Source organism: Rhinopithecus bieti, unplaced genomic scaffold (genome assembly GCF_001698545.2).
Source record: "Rhinopithecus bieti isolate Rb0 unplaced genomic scaffold, ASM169854v2 scaffold_10347, whole genome shotgun sequence".
Taxonomy (NCBI): Eukaryota; Metazoa; Chordata; class Mammalia; order Primates; family Cercopithecidae; genus Rhinopithecus; species Rhinopithecus bieti.
In genome coordinates, this window is record NW_016806836.1 from 4,978,071 (window position 1) to 5,002,096 (window position 24,026).

A 24,026-nucleotide genomic window follows, 5' to 3' on the forward strand; every position below is an offset into this window, starting at 1 on the left:
CATAAAATATTTTTGGTCCCTCCCTGATTTATTATTGCTCCAAAGAAAAGCACAAAGAATGGAGTTAGTACTTTCGCACACCTACTATGTACTGCTTTGTACGTTTGGCCTAAAAGGTAGGAATTATCACTTCATTTTGCAGTTGTGGAAAGTGAGGCAAGGAGGAGAGTGTTAAGTCACTTGCAGTTGGTGAGAGGCAAGGCTGGGATTTAAACTCGGGTCTATCTAATTCTGAATTCAGAGGCTGGCCTCCCTCTACCTCTCTGTTTCCTAAGATACAGGTGCCTTAGCATACAAGTTATAAGAACATGTCTCTTATGACACCCAGCACTGATAGCATGATAAATAATGATTAGTCAAAGGAAAGTTTATACAGGGTATAAAAGAGAAGGATTCTATGGTCACAGTGGAGAACCGTTATTGTTCCCTCACTGAAGAGGACACAGGTGACTGAAGAGAGATTTGTGTCATTAAAGTCTTAGGTAGACCATGGAAAGTGGTTCTTTTTCTTTAACAGTTCTTATGCCCCATACGTTGTGTGGAAATGCTTTAAAATGCTTATCTAGGCCCCCACTTTCACATCCCCTGTACTATTTGACATGCAAAGTGTCATATTCAAAAACAAATTAGTCTGAAATGAATCCTCTTTTACCCTTTCTATTTCCAAAATCCAGATTTAGAATTTAGGCTCATTAATATGCACAAACACTGCTCGATTAAGCCTGTTTTAATTTCTCTGTGTGCTTTGTAAACAGGGATTACAAAGATGTTTGAATTTGCATGGCAGATTTTGGAGTAGTGTATACATTTGGGCCATTATCACATAATAAATAAATAACCTCCTGAAACTCAGTGTTGGTGATGCCATCCCTGGAATGCTGATTTTAATTCTCCTCATCTGGTTATGTGGATATATGGCTGTGATCTCAGAAGTCACTGGGTGTCTCATTGTGGCTGGAAAATAATGCCCTGTCCCTTGGTGCCCATTTTGATGTGCATGTGGCAGCATTAATGCTGGGGTAATGAAACATCAGCTTGGCTTGTGAAGCTGGACTTGAAAAAATACCCCATTTATTAAATCTTTCACTAAACGGTGACAGTTGCAGGCATTAGTTCCTCATGGTATCTGCCAAATGAGCTGGAAGTGTAGGCTTATCTTGTTATATGCAGATAACAGAGCGACAGACTTGTAGAGGAGGGTTCCAGCCATCAGAGTGAATAGCCAGGAGTCATGGCAGGGAAGTGCCATGTGGTTACCAGGTCCTCAAGGGGAACTCTTTTCCAAAAATGAAAGAATAGATGTGTTTTTCCCATAATGCAACATGGCACTATGTTTTAATCATTATCTCTGCACCAAGTACTTGACAGAAGGGAATGTACCAGTTGGTAATGAAAGAATCAACAATACCTAGTATGTGTTGAGTATTTTCTGTGTGTTAAGACAATGAGTGACCTTGCCTTATTATGTTCAGTATCACATTTAATCCTCACAACAATCCCTGGAGATATTTGCTATTATTCTCCTCATGTCATAGATCAGCAACACAAGTGCTTAAGGAACTTGCCCAAGATCACAAAGCCATTGAAGACTCAAACCCAGTTCTGTCTGCCTAGAGCCCTTTCTTCTAGCCCCCTATGTCTTGCTGAGTTTGTATTGTATCCCCAGGGATAGCACAGTGTAGGATATCAAAGCAGGTGCTCAGAAATGTCTGCTGAGTGAATTAATGAGTGAACAAGTCAGTAACAGCAGTAGATCTCCCTTTTCTTCTTCGAGGAGTGCTTAACCTATGACAACAAAATGAATTGCTGTTGACTCTGTGTACCCCTAGAGCATCCACAGACTCCAAAAAAGTATTGTCTCTGGGTAGGGTGGACCACTTCCAGATATGTACCCCCTGCTTTCTGTCTTAGCGATTGCTCCACCTTTTTGTTCTTTTATTCCCCATGCAAGCAGACTCAAGAATCTGGCTTATTCATTGTTTTCTCTCTCTTCAGGGTCAAGCACACCCTCTGGGCACATAAGAGGTGGCAGATTTTATATTTTCTTGGATTGGCTGGTTTGATGGTTGCTTGTTGTGAATAAAATGCATTGATGGCAGCAGAAATCATTTTGAAGCACTCGATGCTTTGAGGGACAGTTTCATACCCTACACATGGGTCATTTAGGTAAATCCACACTTCGTTAGCTCAGGTTCTGTAGACCAGGCATGCTCAGAGGAGATGAACTCACCTCCAAAAGAATAAAAATGAGTTATTAGAGAGTGAAAAAATTATAATGTTTTTTGTAAAAAGCACAGAGATATATATACAGTACATAAACAGATATACAGTGTACCTGTTAGTGGGTGATTAGGAAAAAATATCCGTAAAAACTCCTTAGGAGGGCAGTAATGAAAACAAAGTTGAGAAACACTGTCCTCCTAACAGAGCCTGAGGCAGGGATTCCTGTGAATGATTTATGGAGGGTGGAGGGCTTGGTCTTAGAAGAGCAAGGTGAGGGAAAGAAAGTTAACCAAGTCTGTGGGTGAGCCCTGGGGCATGAGATGCACCACAGAGTCGGAGGCAAGAGATACTTTGCACCTTCGTGGAGTTCCACTGGCCATCCACATGGTGATGGTGATGGATCTGTGGGGAATAACCTCCAGGTGGCTCCTGTGGGCTGCGAAGGAGCCAACTCCCCGGGGCAGGGGTAGAGTGAACCAGCCCACTAAAGGGGAGCTGAGCAGACACCACCAGCATCCTCAATAGCACTGCACATTCTTCTCGTGGCTTTGGAGAAGTCCCCTGATTGCACCCACTAATTATTTTTCATTGTGACTAGAATATACATAGCAGAACGCATCATTTTTAAGTGTGCAATTAAGTGGCATTAAGTACATTCACATTGTTATACAACCACTCCCAATATCTATCTCTCAAACTTTTTCATCTGTTGAAGCTGAATCTTTGTGCCCTTTAAACACTAACTCTCCATTCCCCACTCCCCTCAGCCTCTAATAACCACCATTTTACTTTATGTCTCTGTAAATTTGACTACTCTAGGTACCTCATTTTAAGTGTAATCGTACAATATTTGTCCTTTTCTGTCTAGCTTATTTCACTTAGCTCAGTGTCCTTAATGTTCATTCATGTTGTAGCATGTGTGAGAATTTTGTTGCTTTTTAGGAATGAAAAATATTCCATCCTGTGTTGTATTAGTCAGCATTCTCTAGAGGGACAGAACTAATAGGATGGCTGTATAGAGGACGGGGAGTTTATTAAGGAGTATTGACTCACGTGATCACAAGGTGAAGTCCCACAATAGGCCATCTGAAAGCTGAAGAGCAAGGAAGCCAGTCTGAGTCCTTAAACCTCAAAAGTAGGGAAGCCAACAGTGCAGCCTTCAGTCTGTGGCTGAAGGCCTGAGAGCCCCTAGCAAGTCACTAGTGTAAGACCAAAAGTCCAAAAGCAGAAGAACTTGGGGTCTGATGTTCGAGGGCAGGAAGCATCCAGCTCAGGAGAAAGATGAAGGCTGGAAGACTTAGCAAGTCAAGTCCTTCCATCTTCTGCCTGCTTTCTTCTAGCCACATGGCAGCTGATTAGATGGTACCCACCCAGACTGAGGATAGGTTTGCCTCTCCCAGTCCACTGACTTACATTGATATCCTTTGGTGACACCCTCACAGACACGTGGAGGAACAATACTTTGAATTCTTCAATCCAATCAAGTTGACACTCAATATTAACCATCACATGTGTATAAACCACATTTTGTTTATCTGCTCATCCATGGGTGGAAATTCGGGTTGATTCCAATTTTTGGCCATCATGAGTAACGCTGCTGTGAATGTAAATACCTGCCAGCTTCCTCTCATTTTATGCTCAGATTTCTTTCAGTCTGGGTAGGTGCGACAGTAAAAGGCTCTGATTCCTTGGAGCATCTTCACTTGAGGCATCGATCTCCACTTCATGTGTATCTTTGATTCTGGAGCATGATGGCTGCAGCAGGGCTGGTAGGTCTTACTTCTGGCCAGGAAACACTCCTGTTTGGGGGATCATCATCTTTTGGAGTATTTGTTGAAGTTGAGTTGAATTTCTAAATTCCAGTATTAAAAATTACAGGAGGAGACATGTAAGATTGATGAAGTTTTAGAAGCATTCCCCCTTCATGTTCAGGAGATAGGACAGACTCTGGCCATTTGTGGCTTGGGCATTTTCTTAGGTGGCCACACTTGACTGTGGCTCCTCTTGACTCTCCTCCTCTTATCTGACTCTGTAGCCTGCCTGATTCTTAGTAGAGTTTCTGGGAACATAGGCTCATTCAATGATTTTGGATGAATGAATGAGTGAGTAAGTGAATGAATAAGAACCAACACCCTGCAGCGTACTAATTTGTTTTCAGAGTAGGCAAAGAATACCTAAAGAATAAGCAAGAGGATGGCCCATGTCTTCTTAATTCTCAAGGCCTGGGGAGACAGCAGCCTCCAGCTCTAGGGATGGCCACCTTGATTCTTGGCTCTGCTTTGATGCACCTGAGGACAATGGAAAAATGATGCTTACCTGTTGCCTCTCTCTCAGGGGAGTTGTGAAGCTGAGTGGAATGAAATTTCCCCAGCTCTTTAATCTTTTAGGAAGAAAGGAATTTTATGAGGGTAATAATACACTGTCCTTGATACGTGAAGAACCTGCTTAGTACTCGTGGTTAGTGTGGGCATTAATCTTGAAGGGTGCCTTTTATTTATTTATTTATTTTCTTGCGAGTGGTGAATTCATGCAACTCTGTGTTCCTAGCTGATGCAAGGTATTTTAAAACAGTTCAATGATAATGCGATGATGATGTTGATTGTTGTGGTTGATGATGATGATGCTGTCAACCAGTATACGTTTTGCTACTAAGTATGAGACTGCATGCTAAATGCTTTACCTCAATATCTCATCCAACCCTACTTCCAAATAAGGTCACATTCTAAAGTTCTAGGTTAATACAAGTTCTTGGGGAACACTAATTGATCCAGTAGACACTATGAGCAGAAGCCAGAGTAGGATGTGATAGGTGGATTGGGTGATTTGCTCAATGGGGAGGATCAGCAAGGTGAGTGTAAGGAAAGAGATGCTGCTGGAAAGCCTCTTTGAGACCCAACTGCTTGGGTCTTGGATGCCTTACCGGTGATCATTGGCTCTACACTGCAGGGAGTTTGCAGTCTGCCACCTTTGGCAGGAAGTGACTTGATAATGGAAGACAGGCTGATGATTGGGAGGATGGGGACAGAGGACCCAGGTGGGTCAGTGTGGGAAGAGTTCATGATGTGGGTACAGGGTGAAACAATGGCACTGCAGAGAAAGGGAGGAGGTGGGGACATTTGTGAAGGAAGACACAGCAGGCCTTGCCTTGATGAGGGATGGGATATAGCAGGGAGTGAGAAGGAGCTTTTGAACTTGGGTGACTGGAAGACTAAGAAGGAAGAGCTGGTTTGGTAGGAAAGATGATGAGCTTGACCTTGGATGTGTTGAGTTCACACTGGCTCTGGGAGGGCAGAGTGGTGAAATCTATCAGGCAGCTGGAAATGCAGCTCTGCAGCCAGCTGGGAGATGCTTTTCCTTTCTGCTCCACTCGAGTAAACCTGAAATAAAGGATACTGAAGTGTGAGGAACCCTGGGTCTCTGAGGGGGTCAGATGATCAGAATTTATGTAAATGTAGCCATCGTCACAGATGCCCAGTGAATGGAAGAAGTCAAGAGTGCACCAGGGATAAAGATGGCACAACGATCTTCCTAACATGCAAATCCAGCATGTCACTCTTCCGCCTACCCATCATGAGATGGCCCTCCATTGCCCTCAGCTGCAGTCAGTGCTTCAGCCTGCCTCCAAGGTCCCTTGAGGCCTGAAGTTCATCTTACACCATTCTCCTGTCCCTTCTTCTCTTTGAAGACTGGATAGTGCCCCTCTCACTTCTGCAGTTTTGCACCTGCCAGTTGCCTTTCCTGGAACCTCTTTTTGCCCATGTCTTTTCAGTCTTTGAAAATCCCAGCTCAGCATTTCATGGCTCATAACACTCCGGGCTGTGTTTATTGATAGGCCTTTACCCCAGTAGCCTGTAGGCTTCCCAAGGACAAGGGCTACCTCCTGGACATCTTTATGAGATTTCAGCGTCTCTCACAGGGCTGGGCACAGGGGATGCAAGGATACATGAGTGAGTGGGTGAATGATTGAATGAACAGATGGATTGAGAGATGAAATATTGTCTATGTTTAGTCTTTTTTTTTTAGTGATAGTTCTCACGTTCTGACTTATTTGGGGAAGAAATTCATTGACCTTGAGGTAGACTCACAGCCCCCATTGCTCCTTGCCCTATCTTGCCGTTGCTGCCCATAGCTCTTTCTTGCTCACCAAGGTATCAGAATCATTAGCTGAACAAGAACTCATGGGCCACCATCTTCTCATGAAGCCTTCCACATGTTTCCAGAAGGAAGCCCTTGACATGTGAAGTCAAGTGGAGAGCCCCAAACTCACCTGAGAGGTGCCGGAGTGACCAAGGTAGCTTAATGTTCACTCTGACTATCACAGAGCACAGGAGATGGGCAATGGAAGGCAGCATGAGTGGGTCAAGAGTTATTAGACTTTCTTTCTTTGTGGCTCTCTGGGCTCACTAGGAGCCTGTGTCTTAATTCGAGTTTGGATTGCTATAACAAAAATACCATAGATTGGCTTATAAACAACAGAAATTTATTTCTCATAGTTCTTTTTCTTTTCTTTTCTTTTTTTTTTTTTTTGAGATGGAATCTCACTCTGTTGCCCGGGCTGTAGTGCAGTGGTGTGATCTCAGCTCATTGAAACCTCTGCCTCCCGGGTTCAAGTGATGCCCCTGCTTCAGACCCTCAAGTAGCTGGGATTACAGGCATGCACCACCATGCCCAGCTAAGTTTTGTGTGTTTAGTAGAGATGGGGTTTCACCATTATGGCCAGGCTGGTGTCAAACTCCTGACCGCAAGTGATCTGCCCGCCTTGGCCTCCCAAGGTGCTGGGATTATAGGTATGAGCCATCATGCCTGGCCTATTTCTCATAGTTCTGGAGGTTGGGAAGTCCAAGATCAAGGCACCAGCAGATCTGGTGTCTGGAGAGTGCTTACTAAGTGGTCATCTTTTTGCTGGAGTTTCACATGGTAGAAGGGGCGAGGGATCTTTCTGGAGCCTCCTTTTAAGGACACTAATCCTATTCATAAGAACTTGACTTTCATGATCTCATTACCTCTCAAAGGCCTCCACCTCCTAATACTCTCACCTCAGGGGGTTAGAATTTCAAAACATGAATTTTGAGGGGACATAAACATTTAGTCTATTGAAGACTGGCCATCTGTCAGTCTTTAAAGAGTGAATCCTTAAATCTGTGGCAAAGCCATTCCTGCAGCATTCTGCCTCAGGAAGAATAATTTACTAACACTTATTGAGTGCTTATCATGTGCCAGGGACTGAGCTAAGTCAGCACTTTTACTTGGCTTTTCTTATTTCACACTCCTAGTGGGTTCTATTGCTTCACCCATTTTACAGTTAAGGAAACCCAGGCAAGTTATAACTTGGCAAAGGTCACAGAGCTGGTAAGTGCAGATAATGCCTGAAGTATCAACAACTATGCTAACAATTTTTCTGAGCCTGAAGACTTAGAACTTTTCAAACTGGGCCAGGGAATGATTCTGCCTGCATTTGAAAAAGAAAGCTTAGTTATGATTTTAAAGTCGCTGGACAATGTGCCACATCAACAAACCGACAAGCCCTTATGGTAGAAAAGCTTCGGGTGGTGGGTTTGGATTTTAAATGGTCTCTAAAGTCTGCTGAGCTCTGTCCAGACATTCCCCTACATGGTTCAAATTGGGTAATTTCATTCGATTCAGCTGGATAAGCAACATCCATAATGAGAAATATTAGTGTTTCTAGATCTTTATCTAAATCATAACATTTGGTACAGTAGCTTTAATTTACATATCAAAGTTACTGAAAGTGAAATGATAAATAACGCATGAAGGCAAAAATGGCTAAAGATAGAAGAATAATAAGATCTGATGCTGCCTGTATTTAAATCCAGAAGCCAATATTTCCATTCCGAGAACCATTAAAATCAAATATGTGTTTCTGTTTCCAAGTCAAAAATCAGAACCAAAAAATACCTTTCTGTTCCTGAGGTTCAGCTGTTTACTTAGAACCCTTTAAATTGTCAAACGAGAGAGCTGCATAGTTAACAGACAGCTTTCACTTTTCCTCTGCTGGGTACTTTATTTTCTACTTAAGTGATGATGTTTCAAATCCTGTTTAACCTTTTGATTGACTTGACGATCTCATGGGCTGTGATCATCTTTCTCTAGACATCGCTTTACATTGATTTCAGATTGTTCTAATTGCTATGATTGTTCTGACAAGATTCACCTGGGTTCAATTCATCGTGATGTATGAAGGTGGTTCCCCTCGAATTAGAACAAGATACTGTTTTTGTGACCTCTTAGAAGCTTCACACTTACTGTGTGTGGCCTCAGGGACTTCTGAGCAGACTCTGCATTGCCACACCACACCCTGCCTCACAGTTCTAATCAGTTTCTCATCAGTGTCTGCTTATGTGCCCAAGTGCTAGACTTCTCAGCAAGCACACATCTTTCTGGGGGCCTCTGGTGAGGGGCACTGCTGAGCAGCGGAGGGTCAGTGACCTGTAGGACCAACAGTTATTTAATTCAGTTCTTTTTGAGAAAAATGTAAACAGATGATTTCACTCATCTGGTTTTATTTTAATGGGAGAAAAACAAAGACAGTTCAATAAATGCTTCTCATCTGTTTTCATATCATGGCCCACCGAGGAGAAAAGACAGCCCCTGGGGAGAATAGGGGCGGCAAGGATGTCAAGTTCAAAGGGAAGCTGAGCGTGAAACACACAAGCAAAGAGAGACACTGCTTGGAGTGACCAGAGCAGATAGTATTAAGGCAGGCAGATAAGGACTGAGAACTGGTGGATGTACAGGGTTTCTGTAGATTTTGAGGTGAAAGCCCATATGAATGATTCTTTCCGTGGGTTTGGGGAACCAGAATAAATTAACCTATGCTTCACATGTTGATAGAATCTCACACAATCTTAAGTAGAGCAGTCTTTCTTGATTGGGTATAGCCATTCTGCTTTATTTTCAAATATATTTGAAATAATTTCAAATATATTTAAAAATAAAAGTTTTCTTTCTCATGAGACCTAAAGGTTATACTCATGGGGAGGAGTGACCTCTTTCTTTTAATAATTTTAAAATGATGTTTATTTTGCATTTCTCTTTTAAAATGTATCCTCTTGCTCACTGTCAAAACTTAAAAAATATATAGAAGTGGAAAACGTAGGAAATACATGAAAGAAAACAAACCATGACTCATTTTGTAATACATGCTTCCTCTATTTTGCATAAAGAATTGTATGCTGATTTTATAAGTTTAGAGTCCAACTATACATTGTGTCTTACTCCCCTGTAAAAATTTACCACATTATGATACACTTTATAATCGACTATTCTATCCCATATACTAACTTAAAATCTTTTCCTCTTTTTGGGCTTGTAGGTTGTTTCTGGTTTTTGCTGTTAGAAGAATGTTATAATGAGCATCTTTGGATATTAATCTTTGTGTACTTCTTGTGATTATTTTCTGAGGATTGAGGAAAAGATCACAAATATTTCTTTTAAACTTATATCAGGTTTTTGATGTACTGTTCAAATTGTGTTCACCTTCATTTATTCATTGACCAGAATTTGAATGCTGTCAGCATTGCAGGCTCTGACCTAGACTGCTGGGGATTCAGTGGAGAGCAAAACAGACACAGGGTCAGCTTTCTGGAACATACATTGCAGTGAAGGAGACACCCAGTGAATAAAAAAATAATTAATGCACAAACTATGGCCAGTTCTCTCCTTGGGTTCCCCCAGATTGTGGGAAGTGCATTGAAAGAGACAAGCAGGGCGTTGCAGTGGCCAGGGAGTAGAACCAGCCTGCAGAGAGCATCTTTAAGCTGAAACTTGAAGGACAGAAAAGCCTGCTCTGAAAAGAACAGGGGAAAGAGCACCCAGTTTGAGGAGAATGTGTGCAAAGGCCCTGAGGTGACACAGGGCTTGGAATGCTCTGGGGATTGTTAGAAGGCTCATGTGGCCAGAGCACCGGGAGTCACAGGAAAGAAGCAAGAAGATGCGGTTGTAGAGTGGGAAGGAGCTGGTGACCGTCACTCAGGACTTCGTGGGCCATTAGAATCGGGACCTTACCTTTTTGTGGTTAGAGCAATAAGAAACCAATGGAGGAAGAGCTGGGATTTAATTTGTGTGTTTTTCAAAAAAGCCCTCTGGTTCCTGGGTGCGGATGAGATGCAAAGGAGAGGATGTGAACTGTAGGAGGAACATGATGATGAAGGCATCCGAACACCACCCTGTGTTTGAGTGTGGTTCTGAGACGGTCAGCCTCAGCTATCAGAGGCACATAGGCAGCCTTGGATCTGTCTTTCACGAAGCTGTGAGTGATGCTTACATCCCTAAACATGTATATTTTATATACAAAGCCAAATTCCCACACCAGTTATTTCATCATTGTCATGTAAAACGTGTTAGGGTTTCTGTTGCCTCTAACATATCTTAGCCTTGGATCTGAAATAATGTGAAATAAATATTTCAAGAGTATTTTATTCTGCTATTGATATGGTAACAAATAATACATACCTAATATATGAACAAATAGCAATAGATTAAAAATGTTAGTGATGCTATTGTGCCATTCTTCTGTTGATGGACATGAACGTTCTTTTCACTATTGTGCATAATGCTGTGAGGAAGATCTTCGTACATATTTGTCTATTTTCTATGGATATATTCTGTTAAAAGCTGTGCCTTATTTTATTAAATTAAACTCCACCACAATTGGTGGCAGTTTAAAGTCCCATCATGAATGTATGAAGGTGTTTATTTCCTGACGTATTTGTTGACCCAGGATATTAATTTATCTTTTGAATTTTTACCAGTTTGTTAGGTACCAGTCTGTTAATTGACATTTTAAATTAATTATTAGTTAGATAATCTTATAGGAAGTTACTTTGTTTTATTTGCTGCTGAGTCCTCAGAATCTAGATCAGTGCCATTTAATGCTTGCTGGTGAATGAGTGAAGAGACGAACATAGTTATTGATCATTTGCTTTTCTTTTGTGAAGTGATTAATATCCTTCATCCATTGTCTTTTTATTTGTAAGTTTCAGTAGCTCTTTGTACATTATAGATAATAATTCCTTGTTTGAAGCTTCATATATATTTGTAGTCTTTTTTTTTTTTTAACATTTCGGTTGTGATTTAAAATGTTTTTTGCAATACAGATTTTTAAAAGCTTTTATGAAGTGTTTCAACCACTGAATTTATATTTTTGGCTTGGGGTTGTACTCAAAAAAGCCTTCCCCAGTGTAAAATAATTTTAAAGTAAATTCACTTATATTCTTCTTTTCTGTTAATAAATTTAGCAATAAACTATTGTCACATTCCTGAAATGAAATCCACTTCTTTGTTGAATGGTATTTATTTAATGAAGTGTTGGATTCTTCTTGCTAGAAATTTCAACTTAGACTTTCGAGTCTGTGTAAATAAAATAATCTGTATATCTCTTATGTACTATACTATTCTTTTTTTTTTTTTTTTTTTGAGACGGAGTCTCACTCTGTCGCCCAGGCTGGAGTGCAGTGGCCAGATCTCAGCTCACTGCAAGCTCCGCCTCCTGGGTTTACGCCATTCTCCTGTCTCAGCCTCCGGAGTAGCTGGGACTACAGGCACCGGCCACTTCGCTCGGCTAGTTTTTTGTATTTTTTTAGTAGAGACGGGTTAGCCAGGATGGTCTCGGTCTCCTGACCTCGTGATCCGCCCGTCTCGGCCTCCCAAAGTGCTGGGATTACAGGCTTGAGCCACCGCGCCCGGCCTATGTACTATTCTTAAAGAATGGAAGCTTTCCTCTTTAGATGTAAAACCATGCTTCTGAAATGTGCCTATGAATCACCTGGGAGCTTGTTAAAATACAGATGGTGATTCAGTAGGTCCAGAGTAGGGCTTGAGAGTCTGGCTTTCAAACTAGCAGTCACCTGAACCATCAGGAAACTATAAAAACAATGGTCGAGATACTTAAAAGTTTTTAAAAGTCTGTATTGCGAAAGGGATTTTAAATCACAAACAAAATATAAGGAAAAATGACTAATCAGGTATGCCCATGTTGCTGGCTCAGGGACCACATTTTGTGTCGGAAGGTTCTAAGGGACTTAAAATAGCACAAAAGCCTAGGCATAGTTGCTCAAGCCTATAATCCCAGCACTTCGGGAGGTTGAGGCAGGAGGAGAGCTTGAGCTCAGGAGTTCGAGACCAGCCTATGGAACACACGGAGCCCTCCCCACTACCACCCCCTATCTATACAAAAAATAAAATAGCTAAGTGTGGTGGCATGCACCTGTAGTCTCAGCTACTTGAGAGCCTGATGCAGGAGGATTGTTTGAGCCCAGTTGGTAGACCTGCAGTGAGCTGTGATTGTACCACTGCACTCCAGCCTAGGTGATAGAGTGAGACCCTGTCTCAAAAAATAAATGAATAAAAATAAACAAATAAAGACACAAGAATTACCCTAGACAATGATTGGATCCAGTGCTCTTTTGAGAGGTGTGTGTGTGTGTATGTGTGTATGTATATATATGTATATGTATACTATATATCATTTTATTCAAGTTCTCAAATTTGACAGATGAAGTATTTTCTACTGAATGAATCTTTGAAATTTTTTCTGTAGCTATGTTTCCTTCTTATTTCTACTTTTGTTTATGTTTTTATTTTCTCTTTGATGAGATTAATTCATGTTTTATCTATTAATGGTTTATTGTCTTTTCTCAAAGAACCAGATTTTAGATTTATTTATTGTGATGTTTTCTATTTTGAATGAATTGTTTTCTGCCTTTATCTCCATTAAGCCTTTCTTTCTGCTTCATTCAACTCTTTATTTTCTAGGGTCTTGAGTTGATTTCTTAAATAATTGACATTTTATTTCTTGCTCAGTTATTAAAGTGTTTAAGTCTATGAAAGTTACATTTAGTATACTTTGGCTACTTTCCATGTATTTTGATATGTATTGGGTTCATTATTGCTATTCTCTAAAAATCTGTAATTGCTATTTTGGTTTTATTTTTGACCCAAGAATTATTTCCAAGCTGTTGAAATAATTATTTTGTTCTACTTTTGAAATTAATTTCTGGCTTATTGTAGTGTAAAGGGAGACTGTAATCTATATTATTAATTTCTTTTTTGAAAACTTAATGGTGTTTTCTTGGTTGTTTAATTTTGGTTGATTTTATAACGATTTAGTGAGTGTTAGAAAAGGAACTAAATTCTTTGTTTACAGTACACAAAGTATATTGATTTTAATAGTATTAATCAGATGCCCTACGTTAAATCTTATTATCTTTCTGATTAGTCACTGCTATTATTTTCTTTCACTGCTCTTGTATTAGTTCATTTTCACACTGCTATAAAAAATACTACCTGGGAGTGGGTAATCATAAAGGAAAGAGGTTTAATTGACTTCACAGTTCCACAGGCTTCACAGGAAGCATGGCTAGGGAGGCCTCCAGAAACTTACAATCATGGCAGAAGGGGAAGCAGGCACCTTCTTCACAAGGTAGCAGGAAAAAGAAAGTGCATCTACAGGAGAAATGGCCACTTTTAAAACAGATCTCCTGAGACTCACTATCACGAGAACAGCATGGGGGAAACCGTCCCCACAATCCAGTCACTTCCCACCAGGTCTCTCCCTCAACACCTGGAGATTGCAATTCAAGATGACATTGGGTGGGGACACAAAGCCCAACCGTATCCAGACCATGGGCATTTTGACACTTACATCTTTATTGTGGATTATGCCATTTGTCAATTTGAAAGTGACCTTTCTTGGTAAAACTTAAGACCATTTCTCTTATTGAATCCAGCTTAATCATGTATAAAGGAACAATCCCTGCTTTCATTTTCTTTGAATTTTTTTCCTGGTATATTTTGTCTTTATTTTCTGTTTTGAGTTACAGCTTTAGTCTTCTTCTGGACAAACATCATGTGCTTGTTTTTATTGGTTTTGGATTCATTTTAAGAATATCCAACTATTGAGTTAATCCCATATCTGCTTTTAGTTTTTTTTTTTTTTTTTGAGACGGAGTCTCGCTCTGTCGCCCAGGCTGGAGTGCAGTGGCCGGATCTCAGCTCACTGCAAGCTCCGCCTCCCGGGTTTACGCCATTCTCCTGCCTCAGCCTCCCAAGTAGCTGGGACTACAGGTGCCCGCCATCTCGCCCGGCTAATTTTTTGTATTTTTTAGTAGAGACGGGGTTTCACCGTGTTAGCCAGGATGGTCTCGATCTCCTGACCTCGTGATCTGCCCGTCTCGGCCTCCCAAAGTGCTGGGATTACAGGCTTGAGCCACCGCGACCGGCCCTGCTTTTAGTTTTAACTGATACCTTTACATCTGTTTTGCTGTTGTTGTTGTCGTCATTGTTGTTATGAGTATCTGTCTTTGCTATAGGGAAAACCACAGTCTACTTTTATTTCTAGCTGAAGGTTTTAAATTTTTTAAATAATAAATTAGTTTTACAATTAAAAAGTTGTATAACTATGCCATAATTATTTAGACTCAATTCTATGTTTGAATTTGAGCAAGAATTTAAGATACCTTCGTATTACTGCTCACTCATTTTTTGAGATCTATATTTTAATTGAGCTTTTGATTAGAGTGTGGCTCCAAGCTGTCAGTTCAGCAACAGGACATTCATGATTCCTTGTATTTTGAGAATATCATGTTCTTCATCTTTGTCTCTTCTTTTTCTTCATCTTTTTTCTTCCCTTCCAATGTCTTCACGATCATCTCTTTTGTCCTCCTCCTGTTTCTCCCTTTATATGAATAACTGATTGGCTGGGTGAAGAAAAAAATCTCCGTGGTTATTACTCTGTGGTTTCCTGGAATCTAGAGATGCCGAAAGATGTTTTCCTTTGTAGGGGACCAAGTGTTGAATGACATGCTTGTGTAATTTCATTTTAATCCTTGATATGGAGGGATTTCACTAGGATGTTTATCCATATTGGTTGCTTTTAGTAATTTTTTTTCTGTTGCCTACGAGTCCTGCTAATAGTCACAATTAGATTTTCTTTAAGATCATGAATATTTTCTTCTATTGTATCACTGACTGTACTTTCTATTTTGCTTTCTCAATCCTTTTTTTGGGCCCGCTCATTCTAGATCCTTGTTGTTTGTTTTTTACCTCTAATACTGTCTCCTGGATTGCTTTTTGCAGTCTGTCATGTACTTCTGCATTCTATTTGATGATCTCAAGTTTTGATTTTTAAAATAATTTCTTTGTTGGTTTGGTTCATTATGTTCTTTTGCATTCTACGGTGAATTTATGATTTAACTTTTTTTCTTACCTCTATCATGTCCTTTTATTGTCTTATAATTTCATATTTTAGATTTTGATACATTGTTTCCATGATTTTTTCCATTTCTTTGAGAGTTCAAATCATTGCTGTCACACAGCAAACTTTTAATTCACTTACAAATTTATTTACTTCTCTCTTTTTTTTCACCCCAGATGTGCTGCATGATTCTCCCTTCTGCCTTTTGTTGTTGTTATTGTTTTTAACTCATTTTGGAATGGAAGTGCATATTTTCAGGTCTCTTACTTATTCTGAAATAGCCTGGTTGATTTTTCTTTGATACATAACTTGTTTTCCTTGGCACCATCACATCTCCTTTAGAACTAGAATTAAAGGCTATCTCTGAGGTTTATATTCTGTTATGAGTTATTTAGCCCTTTAGGGGATTGGGAAAGACGAAAGGGCTGGGTCTTTCTAGGAAAGCTAGGGAGTTTTCCTTTGGCAGGCTTTTATTCCCTCCCATCCTCCCTCCCTCTCTTTCTTTTTCTTTTTTTGCAATTACTTCATCTTGTTTCAGAGCCACTGACTTGAGGGTATATCCCATCTCATTGTGGGATGAAGTTCTAAATTATTTCCCATCCCACACAGCCTCAAAATTTAGCCTCATCGATAAGTAATCCTCTTTAAAACAAAATACTGAAATACATATGACTTCTGTTAGATGTGGGCTGAGAGTCATTTTTATTTATTTAGAGTCAGGGTTTCACTTTGTTGCCCAGATTGGAGTGCAGTGGCTCAATTAAAGCTCACTGTGGCTACAAATTCCTGGGCTCAAATGATCCTCTGTCCTCAGCCTCCCAAGTCAGTAGGACTACAGGCATGCGCCACCAAGCCCAGCTGATTTAAAAAAAACAAAACGACAACTTTTTTTTTAAGAGACTGGGTCTCACTATGTTTCCCAGGCTGGTCTCGAACGCCTGGCCTCAAGTGACCCACCCGCCTTGACCTCCCAACGTGTTGGGATTACACTCATGAGCCTCACCACCATTCCTGGCCCTCAGAAGCATTTTATTCCCCACCCCACCACTGTAATTTGCTTTAGTTTTGCAAATAACAATTTCAATTACAAAAGTTAATACATTCTTATTGTATAAACTTCTAAAAGTATTTACAAATACCCAAAGAGAGAAATAAGACCCCCTTATAATCCCGCCATGTGGAAATAATGACTGTTTACTTTTTGATATATGCTTTCAGTCTTTTTGTCTCTTTGTGCATGTATGTGTCTATTACTATATGTGGATAATATGTATGCAGTTTGAAAGCCTTTATGCTTTTGCTTAGAAATATATTGTGGAAATTTTCCCATGTGGCTAAATATTCTTCATCATTAATTTTAATGGCTGCACAGTACTTCTCTTTTCCTCATGCCTACCTCCATTTCTTGGTTGCCTGTAAGGAGATGCTGTGTATAGTAACTGAGTAAAAGGCAAAAATAGGTGGAGGCACAAAATATATTCAGGTATAAACTTGAAATTAATCTGGAATTGATTTATTACAGGAAATGGTTGGAGAAGTAGTGGGTGGCTGTAGCATCTCTCCCTGCATACACACTCATGTAGACAGAAATACCCCCATCAGTGGGGTGCAGAGAGGGGTGATCGATGCCAGGACTCGCAAATATCCCCATCACTGGGGTGCAAAGGGGGGTGATAGATGCCAGGACTCATAAATTGAGTCTAAGTGCCTCTTACACCAAGCATGTGACAGTGGGCAAGTCAGTCGGTCTTAGCTTCATTTTCCTCAACTGTAAGATGGGAGATATCAGTACATATCTGCCCTTGTCTCCCTCTCAGAGTTACTTTATTCTTAAATAAGATTGAAATGAGAAAAAGTTGATACAATCACTTATTGAATGAATAATTCCATATACTACAGAGAGATGATCTTGGTGATAAAAATTCTTTTGATTCCACTAATATTTATTGAGCACCTATTCTTTTCAAAGGCTAGTGCAGGTAATCAATATAGGAGGCAACATCCTATGCTGAAATGGCCTTGTTATGAATGTTTCATTTGTCTCAAATCAATGATCTTCTGGATGACAGTGCCAGCTTCTTCTCATCACTCCAATATGATTAATTCATTCATCAAGTTAGACTGATTTAATTATTTATTATGTCGTTTTGTTTATTTAATTTGCATATCAATTGCCAGGGTGCTGCATATCTCAGCTTACCGCAGAATCATATTAAGAAAGGTTTTGATGCTGATGCAGGTTCCAGTGGTCTCCCCAGGGGCAGAAAACTTTATGGTAATTGAATACTTAGGTGTTGGAATGCAACAGCTAAGAATTGTTTTTTTCTGACCTGAAGTTCAACCAACTCCTTCCTGCTTTGGTCCAGAGAGACAGCTAGTTGTGAATTATGCATTCCCATCTATCCTCTGGTCAATGTTTGCATATTTTACTTTTCCATAGAGGGGGTAGCTTTTCCCTTGAGAAACAACGATCTCACACTCTTGGTACTTAGCTTAAAGGAAAAGAAAGAATGTTAGCCAATGTTCCCTCATCCATGGTCTCTGGAGTCTCTGCTTTCAATCCAAACCTGAGTGTAGGAGCCACAAAGAGGCATTGCCCATTTTTCCATCATCTTGATAGTCCACCTCTCCAGCTGGAAGGAGAGGTGCTTGGCTCCTTGGACATTGGATTTGCCCACCTACCTGATCCTCAGCATAATATGAAGTGAGACTGGAGGCCTCAGATTGAATCCTGGTCATGATATTTACTATCTGTGTGACTTTGGGAAGTTACGGAACAGTACCAACAATGATCACAGCTGAAGAGTGTGTCATACATCCTAGGCACTAAGCTAAGTACTTATTTTGTTGTCATTTAGTAATTTCCCCAGCATTCCTGTCCTAGTTACTATTGATGCATAACAAATCACCTAGAAACTTAGTGGCTCAAAACAGTAACAATCATTTATTTTGCTCATGCATATTCATTTTCGGCAGGGCTTAGTGGAAGAGCTTGTGTCTGTTTCATGCAGTATCTGCTGGTACAGTATGAGGGTTGGAAAATGGCTCGCTTCCATGACTATCAAGTGAGTGCTGGGAGCTCAGCTTAGCTGTGAGCTGGAGGGCTCGGTTTCTCTTAAGTGTGCATCTTCTTGAATTGCTTGGGCTTCCTCACAGTATGGAGGCTGTGTTTTAAACGTGAGCATCTCAACTGAACCAGGAAGAGGCTGCCTGGCTTTTTCTAATACACCCTCAGAAGTTACACAGCATCACTTCTGCTATGTCCATCCTATTTGTGGAAAGGTTAACAGTCACAACCAGGTTCAAGGGGAGGCAGAGGCTGCCCATATTAATGGGGCAGTGGCAGAGTCACAGTGTAGAAGCGAATGGGGGTGGGAGATACTGTTGTAGTCATCTTTGGAAAATACCATCTGCTACAACTCTTCTAAGATAGATTTTCTTTTTCCCGCTGCTTTCACAGATGAGAAAATGGAAGCTTAGAAAGGCTATGTCAATTCTCCATGGTCATGAGCTTGGAATGGTTGAGTGGAATTTGAATCCTGGCAGTCTGGCTTTGGAGTACACATTCTTCACCACTAATTATTGTAGCAGCAAACATTTATTGAGTATTACAGAACAGTATGCCAGCTACTCTTCTGAGCACTTTAAATCTATTGACTTGTTTAATCCTTCTAACACATTTTCTCAGTAGATACTATTGTTGTCCCCATTTTACAAATAGTGACGCTGAGACACATAGCTATTATGAGACTGGCTCAAGGTCACATTGATATGTGTCAAAGCTTAGATTGAAACTCAGCCTCTGGAGTCTCCACGCTTGACAATATGCTGTCCCGGTTCTCAAGTAATGATTCAAGTTGGTTATAATGACTATTTTGGGCCCCGCTTTCCTTGTACATCGAAGATAGATAAGAATTTTTTTCTAATAATCTCCATCACCACTTCATACACCCTAAGGATTCATTGAGGTTGTTAAATCTCTTTCATAGCAGAAGGAGCTTGTGTGTGCAAAGTGGATCCAACCTTTCATACCATCAACATGTCCCATTAAGGAGAGCTACCTTCTCATTTTTGTGCCAGTCTGGAAGGAAACACAGATATATCTTCCCTCTTTCTCTTCCTCCTTCCTTCTTCTTTACCCCAGCTTTGGGTTCACATATGCTATTCAAATCTCACTTCTCATATTAATTCGCTGCAGGGTATTGGCCAATGTAACTGCTTGGAGTGAGCCTCACTGTTTTTTGCCTGTAACATGTGGGTACTTCAGCTGGTTGCTGTAAGGATTTTAAAATTGCGCATGCAAGGAGCCAGACATATAGAAGTTGCTCACATGTGTGCTGGCATTCCTCCTCCTTTCCTGCCTCACTCCCTGCCTAATATGCCTGGAAGCACACTTGGTGCTGGGAACTCTCTTTCACCTGGCAATCAGGTTGTCACCCTTCCTGTGTTCTACCATGGCATGCGGAGAGGGGTTGAACTGTGTTAAGTAGATGACAATACCAGCCTGGGCAACATAGCGAGGCTCTGTCTCTAAACAAAAAAATAAAAAATCAGCTGGGTATAGCTATGTACGACATATGCCTGTAGTCCTAGCTACTTGGGAAACTGAGGCGGGAGGATCGCTTGAGCCCAGGAGTCAAGGCTGCAGCGAACTATGACCACTGTAGTTCAGCCTGGGCGACAGAGTGATACCCTGATTATTAAAAAATTAGAAAGTAGGTAGCAATGGAATGGGTTGGATTGGTGTCACAATAGAAACAGATTTTTCAAAAAAGGAAGAAACAAAAGACGAGAGGCTCTTGCTTTTAGACATGGGATTTCTTCTCTGGGGGGAAATGCGGTGGGTTGGATGGTAAGATCCTATCTTCTGAGAGTGTGGGAAGATGAAGACAGTCCTTCCTGGGGAGACTCAGAAGACCTGACCTTTGTCTTCAGTGGAGGGTTGCTCACCTGTCCTTGTTTCTCATGCCTGGCATCTCAGGATGGCCCACTGGGCCCAAGGAGTCCAGTGTTTCAGAGGTAGGAGGGGTTTAAGGATGACCTGAGCCCTGAAGTGGATGCTTAAATTGGGTGTGTCACGTGCTTCACGCAACTTTGCAAGGCAGATACGGGATTAGAACCTGGTTCTCCCAGTTCCCCCAGCTCTGATTCTCTTCCCTTGGCCAGAATGATTTCAATACACACTCTGACTTAAAATAGAATCAGTGGGGCTGTTTCTACTTTTAACTATTTATTCATTGATCTTGACTACAACCTCATGAAAGACCCTCCCAGAGAAGCACCAGAGAAGCTGCTCCTGAACTTCTGAATAATAGAAACTATGTAAAACTAAACAAAGGTTTGTCCTCTTAAGCTGGGAAGATTTGGGGTAATTTGTTACACAGCAGTAGATAACCAATACAACAAGGAACTTCTCATCAGCCAATGACATTTCATCTTAGCCATGTCCTGATAAGCCTCACCTTTTATAAGCAGATTGAGATGTTTCCCTAAACAAAGAGCTGTTGCTTCTCTATGACAAATTCTGCTGTTCTTCTAGTCCAGCTGGCCCCACTGGTAACCAAATTATACAATAACAGTTATTTCCCCATCACATAATCTGAGGCTCCGTGATTCAAGAGTTAGGAAGTGGCAGAACTGGGTTTCATCTGGCTTCAGAGGCTGTCTCTGCCAAATGCTGTAGGATGTTTCTCAGGCATTACCATTGAAGTTTTCCTAATAGTGGAAGAGAAAGTGTATGTGCTCCCAGGAGTCTGGGGCATAGCCAGAGTAACCTGCCTCAAGCAGGACATTTCTTTAAAGTTTTATGTTTTAACTTAAAATTTATGTGAATTTTAATTCTGCTCATCAATATATTCATGTTGGTTATAACGTATTAGTCAGACTAGTCTTAGTTATACTGCAATACCAATAAGCTCCAACATTTCAGTGGCTTTTTGGTTGGGATATGTGCCTGGCATCTGGCTCCTTAAGGTATAAGACAACTGTTTAACAAAAAATTATATTGTTTCAGGTTCCAATAGCACCTGAGTTTTGCATTTTTTTCATTTGGTACTCGCCTTTGGAGCAGGAAAGAAAAAAAAAATCTCAATGGCTTAATACATACAACAAAGGTGATTTCTAATTCAAGTCACATTTCAAAGTAGGTTTTGTGGCACCTCCCAAGTGGTGACTCTGGGGTCCTTCTAAGTTGTGATACTGACATTTGGTCTCTGAGGTCAGCATGGAAGGGAGAAAAAGTGTGGAGCATTAGAGTGGAGTTTATGGTCAGGCTTGGAAGTGGCCTGCAAGTCATGCAGTTGATTGGAATCCAGTCACGTGGTCTTGATAGAACTGCAAGAGAAGCTCAGAAATGAGGTGGTCTTATGTGCCTAGGGAGAGATCAGTGACATGGGAGTGGATAAATACATAGCACATGAATACATACCAGTTCCACACATATTTTAATTTACAATCCAAAGAATAACATCCCAAAAGTTTTCTACTATTCCCATTACTTAATAGATGAGATTGCAGTGACTCAAGTCTGTCACTGAGAAGATTGTACTGGTTGGAGAGCTGACAATGCGTTTTGGGTTTGTATCCAGACAGTTTCTTTTCTGTTCGTGTCATGATATCTCAACAGGGCTTTACTCACATAAATTGGTTATTTTACTGTGTTACAAGCGATGTCAGGGCAATCACCAAGCAGAGAGGTTCTGAATCCTGCCAGAAAGGTGGCATGATGCAATATTTTAGGCTAATGTTGGTGAGTTTGGGTAATAAGTCAGGTTGTTCATGTCATGTGGCCTGGTTTACCAGTCAGGGAAATGCTGGTCCAAGGAGTGTGTGAGCAAAGAAAGAGAACCAAGAATATTTTCTTTATCTGAGTACTTTAATTGTATTCATATGTAAATAAACTGAAAGGCCCAAATGAGTTGTAGTTCCTATGGCAGATTGTGTGTGTGTGTGTGTGTGTGTGTGTGTGTATGTGTGTATATATATATATTTTTTTTCTTTTTTTTTTTGAGATGGAGTCTCGTTCTGTCGCCCTGGAGTGCAGTGGCGCAATCTCAGCTCACTGCAAGCTCTGCCTCCCAGGTTCATGCCATTCTCCTGCCTCAGCCTCCTGAGTAGCTGGGACTACAGGCGCCCGCCACCACGCCTGGCCAATTTTTTGTATTTTTGGTAGAGACAGGGTTTCACTGTGTTAGCCGGGGTGGTCTCCATCTCCTGACCTTGTGATCTGCCCGCCTCGGCCTCCCAAAGTGCTGGGATTACAAGCAGGTTGTATACTTTTAAAAGGCCACATCAATATTTTCTGTTCCGTGTGCTTTTCCAGAACCTCACCATGCCCCAGTTTGTGTCCCTTCCCCTTGAAACTCATGACTGACTTGATAAATAGAACGTAGTGGAATTGATGCTGTGAGGCTTCCGAGGCTCGGTTAGAGAAAAGGCTAGGCAACTGTTGTTGTTCTCTTTCTTCAGACACTCATCTTTGAAGTTCTGTGTCACCTTGTAACATATTAAAGGTGGCCATAGTTGGAGGAAGCCCAAACTAGTCCACATGAAAGACCACATGGAGAGGCCTGAGACTATAGAAAGAGAGTGAGAGAGGTGCTCACGAGCCTTTAGCTGCATCAGTCTCTATGTGACTGCAGTTGTGCCAGTGACATCAAGCCAGAACTGCTCAGCTGAGCTAGTGGTTCCTGATCCATGGAGACCATAAATGATTGTGATCATTTTAAACAACTAATTTGGGAGTGACCTGTTATGCAGCAACAGGTAACTGAAACAGTCTCCCTAGTCAAGTCTAATCTTCCAATCTTCTGATTTCTTTTTTGGCTCGGCTATCTTGACACATGCCATTTAAAACACTAAGAGTTTTTTTGGTCTTGATTGCTGGATAAAGATGCTAACTCCTTTTTCTGCTCCTCACCCTCCTGGCTGTCAGGAAGAAAGGCTAGGCAGGGCAGCTAGGTTCCTTGCTTCCTGAGCCAGCTTACACAGAGCACCAATAGACTGAGTTGCCTCCTTTTCTCCATCTTCCAGGGATGGGCATTGATGAGTGAAATAGGTGAGGCAACATGGATGTGCATTGACACTATATATGAACTACAGCAACTTGTCTAGAATCAGCAGAGAGGCTCTATTAATGTCCAGGCTCAACTTAATCCTTTTATCCGTACCTCAAGTTCTCATGACATAATTCTTGATGTATCACACAAAACCACTTGGGTGTCAAAGTCACTTGGATGTGTCCTGTTGGATGTGTCCTCCAAATTCTACAGTAGGGGATAGCAAACTATGACCTGGGGACCGAATTGGACAGTCTTATTATTATTTTTTTAAATTGCTGATTGTTGTTTATTATTTAAATACTAAGGTTAAATATTTCAACATAATTTCTAGAGAAATTATGTCACACACAATACTTTGAGTAAACTGAAAACCAAGAATTTGGTTTCTATTCTCATCTCGACTGGCAAAAAATATTTAATAGAATGAAAAGTTTATTGGCCATGTTTGGAAGACTCTTTAACTTGCTAGCAGGCTTAAGAAATTTTTACGGGCTGGGGTTGCTTGAACCCGGTTTTAAATTTACCCCATG